This window comes from Sapajus apella, unplaced genomic scaffold (assembly GCF_009761245.1).
Source record: "Sapajus apella isolate SASKATOON/1434 unplaced genomic scaffold, GSC_monkey_1.0 scaffold5, whole genome shotgun sequence".
In the NCBI taxonomy this organism is placed as follows: Eukaryota; Metazoa; Chordata; class Mammalia; order Primates; family Cebidae; genus Sapajus; species Sapajus apella.
In genome coordinates, this window is record NW_022436945.1 from 45,455,757 (window position 1) to 45,462,931 (window position 7,175).

Consider the following 7,175-nt stretch of genomic DNA (forward strand, 5'->3'; position numbering starts at 1 on the left):
GATTATGTGCCTTGACGTTGGTCTTCTTGAGGAATATCTTTGTGGTGTTTTCTGTATTACCTGGAGTTGAATACTGTCCTGCCTTGCTAGGTTGGGAAAGTTTTCCTGAATAATATCCTGAAGCATATTTTCCAGCTTGGATTGATTCTCTTCGTCACATTCAGGCACACCTATCAAGCGTAGATTAGGTCTTTTCACATAGTCCCATATCTCTTGGAGACTCTGCGCATTCCTTTTTATCCTTTTTTCTCTAATCTTTTCTTCTCATTTTATTACATTAAGTTGGTCTTCGACTTCTGATATCTTTTCTTCTGCTTGATCGATTCGGCTGTTAAAACTTGTGCATAGTTCGTGAAGTTCTCGTGTTGTTTTTCAGCTCCATTAATTCACTTATATTCCTCTCTAAATTGTGTATTCTTGTTAACATTTCATCAAACCTTTTTTCAAAGTTCTTAGTTTCTTTGCATTGGGTTAGAACAAGTTCTTTTAATTCACAGAAGTTTCTCATCACCCACCTTTTGAAGCCTGCTTCCGTTAATGGAACACACTCGTTCTCCATCAGGCCTTGTTCCGTTGCTGATTAGGAACCGTGATCCCCTGTAGAGGGAGAGGCGTTCTGATTTTGGGTATTCTCAGCCTTTTTAGGCTGTTTTCTTCACTTCATTATAATTTTATCCATCTGTGGTCTTTATAATTACCGTCTTTATAATTGGGTTTCTGAATGGACGTCCAACTTGTTGATTCCCAGCGCTAAAATCTGAGCTACCCACTGCGCCAGCCAAAACAGCAGCATTATGATTGATGGTGCTTTTCTGACTCTGCACCAAGAACCACCTCACCAAGGCAGCGGAAAAACTGCCTCGCCGGCCACAAGAGTTGCGCTGGCGACCCGTGGGGCTCCTCTGCTGGGAATCTCCTGGTGCGTGAGCAACAAAAATTTGTCTGAAAGTGTGGCGTCCTCTCATTCTCTGCACTTTCACTGGGAGCTACAATCCCAAGCTGCTAGTGATCAGCCATCTTGGATCTCTCTCTCAGCTATTTTCATTGCTAGAGATATTGGATCACTATAATGTACTTTCTTAGATATCTGTTACGAATCCCAGTGTGATTCAAAAACTCAGTTCTACGATGAGGTACTGATACCACACTGTCATAATTAATATACAGTTAAAGTATTTTTATATGTGATACACTTGACATTTTATACTCCATGTGTATTATAATAAGAATCAGTTGAGATTTTAATGGAATCTCAATTAGATAGATTAGTGTTTGGAGAGCTATTATAAAGTTAAATCTTAACAACAGGGGCGTTGGAGTGCTGACCCCTGTACAGTAAAAACATCTGCCCATTACCTTTTACTCCCTCAGAGCTTAATTACTAATAGCCTACTGTTGACTGGAAGCCTTAAAGGTAACATAGACCATTGATTAACACATATTATGTATATTATACATATTATATACTGTATTCTTACAATAAACTAGAGAAAAGAAAATGCTATTAAGAAAATCATAAAGGAGAGAAAATATATTTACTATTCATTAAGTGGGAATGGGTCATCACAAGGGCTTTATTCTTGTTATCTTGGTGGTGATTAGGCTGAGGAGAAAGGAAGAGCAAGCGTTGGTCTTATTGTCTCAGGGATGGCAGAAGCTGAGGTGGTAGAGTAATTAGAAGAGGAGGCAGTGAAGGCAAACACATTTAGTGTATCAGTTAATGAAAAACATTTTGCAGTTGTTGTAAATGGATCAACTGTACACTTTTGAGTCTTTCCATATTGAATCATCATATGGCTCCATTTAGTCAAGTCTTTTTCATTGTTCTTTTTCTTCTTGATCTTGATCTTGTACATTTATTGTAAAGTTGATGTGTAGATATTTTGTATTTATATTTTTATAATACCACTAGAATTTGCCTTTTGTTATAGCAAAAGTATTATTTTTTAAACTAAAAGCTAAATGCTTAGTTTCACACAATATATTCTTGTTGTTAAAAAGCAAATAATAAAGAAAATTTAAAGTCCTATTTGATCTCCAAGGCCAAATCCAATTATCTCTTCAAATTCTTATGCTTTTCTTGCCCTTGTTTTAAATGGTGGCTCTTGTGTATATTTCTCTACAGAAAGGTTTAGTAGGATTTATCTACATGTGTTTTACATAAATAGCATAATGTGCATTGTCCAATAAATTGTCTTTTTAAAAATAACACAGTAAATTACTACTTAATATTTTTAAGGAAACTATACCATAGACTATTTAGGTATCATCTTTTTAGAGACATTTAGAGTCATTCATTCATTTATTCAGATTGAAGAAAGTCTATATGGGCTAAAACTAAGTAGATCTTATTATACATAATTGAATCACTGGCAAAGCAAAGAGAACATTTGTTTATAAATGTACATGTATAAACAATATACCCCAAATTCTAGAGAAATAAACCCACAAACTTGCTTTCTCCACTCAGAACTGCAGACCAGAAACCCAGAAATATTGTTCATTTGTTTCATTTTTCTCACTCTTTTTAGTATTCACCTTCAATTGTTATTATTCTTTTTATCTACTTACCTTGTCTTCTGACCAGACCCTAAGCAGTCCCTAAATTTCTTCCTCTAGAATTTTGCCTTTGCCTGTTGTGCTTTCTAACTCTGGGATGCATTTCTTCAATGATCTTTCAGCTGATCTTCTAGTTTCTGTCTCTAAACATTTCATATACATTACAGTTGACAGAGTAATATTTTTAAAACAAGAAAGAAAATAAAGAACATCATGTTACTTCTTTACTAAACACTTGTTAACTTGTTTCTTGCTTCCTCTTGCTTTTAGGCCCAGACTTCTTAGTATGCTATTCTTCGTGCTTCCTCTCCTATGTGTTTATGTCTCACTAAGCTCTAGCTGTTTTGTTTGTGTGTTCCAGTGAGTGGCTCACGGACTGGCAAAGTCAACACTTCTTGGGAACTTGAGGGAGGCAAATTTTCAGTTTGCAGACTAGCCTTACTGAATCAGAACAGGATGTATAAAGTCTTGGCATCTATGCATTAAGAAGCCTTCCAGGTGATTCTTATGCACACTACAGTTAGAAAATTATTGCATTTATCTATTATTATCTGTTTTTCTCTTAATATTCATGGCTGCTCCGTCTGGGTGCTTTGTTTAATTCACATTTGCTTTCTTATCTTCCCTTTTATTTCCTACTTATTTCCTCCCTTATTCTACCTAAAACTCCTCTTGTTTGAAGTCTATGCCTCTTTCAAGATGCAGATCCTGCTATATTCCTTTAGGGAGATTTTCTGGTCATTCCCAGATAAAAGGAGGTACTTCTTCCTTTCCAGACCTTTTCACCAACTGCATAAATGTCTCAAAACTACTACACTTTCTTGAGCCATGTACTCATTTATCTTTTATTAGAAAGAAGTAACCTCACTCTTTATGGTGTCTCTATTACTTGCTACAGTGTCAGACAAATATCAGGCATTGAATGCTAGCCACTTGTCCTAATTAATGGAAAAAAATTAAACTGCTATATTGTGTTAAGTTTTGACCTCATGGAACTGATAGAGTAGGGATAAATCAACTTGTTTGTTTGTTTCTTAGTACTGCAACTATCCAAAGAAATTGGATGGAAATATATTCAAGGTTATGAAATAATTCCGAAGTGTTATAATTTATGGCACCATGGCAAAGCTGGTCAAATAAGGTAAGTGGAATTGCAATTAAATATGGAACACAATTTTTAATAGACTGAGATATTTAAGGTCCATTCGAGTCTCCATGTGAGTCCACAAAGCAGCCCAGGCCCATCTGTTGTCTTCTTACTTTATTCAATAGCTATCAATGGATGCCAACGAGGAGTTACTACTTCGATATGAGTCTTAGCATAAAAGGCTTTAGATAATTAAAAATGATAGAATTGGGACAGACTGCTAAACATAAACAGAAGGATAAAAAGACATCTGGTGTAATTAACAGTGAATAAAGCAGGTTTAAGTACCCTGAGTACAAAGCACATTGAAACGTCATGAAAAACTGAGAAACTTCTGTCAAGAGATAATTTTGCTGATATGTAACTTAAAATATTTCTCTTCAATTGCATTTTTATTAATTGGGACATTTCCATAAAATGGGGTATACAGTTTTTAGATTTCACCTGCTCCTGCTGCTTATTTCTCAGTTGAAGGCATAATCCTTTGTTTGTGACTATGAAATTGGCTTTTGTAGAAATGATTATGATGTACATTCAGAGAATTGTGACTTCAGGTGAGAAATAAGCAGCAGGAACAGATGAACTCTTAGCAACAGAGAAACTATTTTCATGCAAATATCTCCACAGTGGCAGAAAGATGAGAAAAGAGAATTACAGAACACAGAAGGCTTACAAAAATATTATTTTATAATACTAAATGATTTCTCTATGTTTTTATGTAGAAGAATCAATCAGCAGGTTTTTAGAAATATATTTAAATGCCTCTAAAATACCATTAAACTAGTTCTCTAGGAGAAATTACATTTACTTGTTTCTATTACTAAATGAAATATACTATCAGCTGGCATGCTTTTTCAGTTAGTTGAAAATCAGAACTAGAAACAGGTTCCTAGTTTAAGCATTTAGATTCCAGGAAGCAAATTCACTTAGCAAAAAGAGAACTTGATATATGGTTGTTGAGACGTTTTTGTGTTTGATTGTTTTGTATAACAATCTGTTTTTAAGAAAGAAAATAACGAAAGGGAAGGCACAATCATTCAGACTAGGTATAGATGCACACACTGTCCAAATTAAAACAAATTAAGATAATCAGCTTGGCAGGGTGGCTCGAGCTTATATTCCCAACACTTTGGGAGGCTGAGGCGGGTGGATCACTTGAAGCCTGGAGTTCAAGATCAGTCTGGCCAACATGGCGAAACCCTTTTATACAAAAATTAGCTGATCATGTTGGTACATACTTGTAATTGCAGCTACAGGGATGCTGAGGAATGAGAATTGCTTGCATCCAAAAGGCAGAGGTTTTAGTGAGCTGAGATCTTGCCACTGCACTCCACGCTGGATGACAGAATGAGATTCTGTATAAAAATAAATAATAAATTAACAAATTAATTAAAATAATCAATAGTTCATGCAGACTAAACCTTAGTGATGTTTTAGAATTGACTTTAACCCTTGCCATTTGTCATTTCTTAAGTGGAGTTATATAAGGAAGTTGAATTATTATAATATCTGCTATATGTTATTTCTTATGATTCATAAAGTACTAAGAACATACAGAATTATGTTGTAGAAGAAAAAATATAATGTGTATAATTTTTAATCATGCAACGTTTTGTTGGTAAATTGGTTCATCATAGATGTATGTCATTGGCCTATATAAGAACTGAGAGCTTTAATTTTATCTATAAAAAGTGGTATAACATCACTTATTCCTGGCCATACCCAATTCCTTCCAAATGAACCTAAAGATGGGAGTCAGGTATTAAACATAAATCGAATGGCACCATGATGGAGCACAGTTAAGGGCTAGAACCTGGAGACAGCATGCCTAAAACAAATCTGGGCTCTGCCACATGCTGACAGTGTGATTTTGGAAAGATTCCAACTCTTTCTGTGCTTCCATTATCTTAACCATAAAACAAGGACAAAAACAATATCTATCCCAGACAACTATTCTGCAAACTAAATGAATTTATATCTGTAAAGTACTTTGAATCACTCCTAGCTAACTTTAAGAACCAAAGAAATGTTATTTAAAGACAATGTGTATGTGTTTGTATAAAATAAAAGTTTGTGTGTGCCAGCAGAGATGATATATTGAATGATAATAAGTAGTTTAATCTGAACGGTGGGCAAAAAGACATTGAGATGTGAGGTCTTCAGAAGCATTCTGAATGTATGTCTCTAAGGGTTACAGTGCTGTAAATAGTGAAACTGATACAGCTCAGAGGCTAAGTACATAGAAAACAGAGAGGGAGGCAGTGCATAATACTATACGGTAAGAGTTCCAAAGAAAGCCCTCTGGAGTGAGTTAGACCTTCTTAGGTGGTAAGAAGTTGAATATAATCGAACAGAATGAATGGAGAAATGGAATATGCCTTCTTATGAAACCGTTTTCAAACTTTAGCCTGTGCTTCTTGTAGCAACAACAGAAAACAAAGGGAAAACCATCACACAACCACATTTCAAACCTTTGATTTTTTTGTATACATTTACTGAGTGGTTGAAGAAAGTTTTATTATCAGGCCTATCAAAAGTGCTGTGCACAGTGAGAGGGAAATAGGAAAACTCTCTCTCTCTCTCTCTCTCTCTCTCTCTGTCTCAAACTCACTCTCTCTCTCTCTCTCTCTCTCTGTCTCTATCCCCCTTCACTCTCTCCTGCTGTCTCCCCTACATATGAGATGTTTTACTTGATACACATTCTTATACCAGCCATAGTTAATTTTTTACATTTCTGGTCTCTAGTCCTGTTGCATATAAATTTTTCTTGTATCTTCAAGGGCATTCATGTGCTACTATTAATCAATACTAGAAAAGGTTAATTTCATTTTGCTCTTAGAAGTAATCTTGAGCATTCCTTCACAGCAACATTTTCAGTATGCAATATTTGTCCCTTTATACCCCTAGATAAACTTTCTGTATCTAAAGAGTCTTTTACCTACATTTCCAGTGTTTTTCATGTCCATTTTCTATTAATCATTGTAACAGCTTACCAATCTTTACTTTCTATTTTGTTTGAGTGTTTTCATGTTTCTGATTCTTTTCTGGTTTATGTCATTTTATGGATTGTTAGAAATTTATTGCATGCCTACAGTTTACTGAGTACCTAAGATATTAGATCAGGCTCTATATTCAATTATGAGTAATGGAGGCATGGTGCCTGCTTCAAAATGCTTACAGGTCAGTGGGAAGATAGACAATGAAACAAGTGAACATGAATGAAACTACAATGATAGAATTTGTTTAGTAGCATCAATGATGTGTTTGATTAGAAGGACCTATCTCTCTGTGAAAGTAATAAGTAGCATTTTAGCATACATTTGAAGGAGTTGTATGGAGAAGGAGTCAGATGTGAAGATTTGCAGAAGATCATTTTATGAAGGGAGTAGCAAATACAACACCTTCAAGTAGGAAAGAGTTTGACCTCCCCTTTCTGCCATTCCCTTTGATTTTTATTTAAATTTATAAA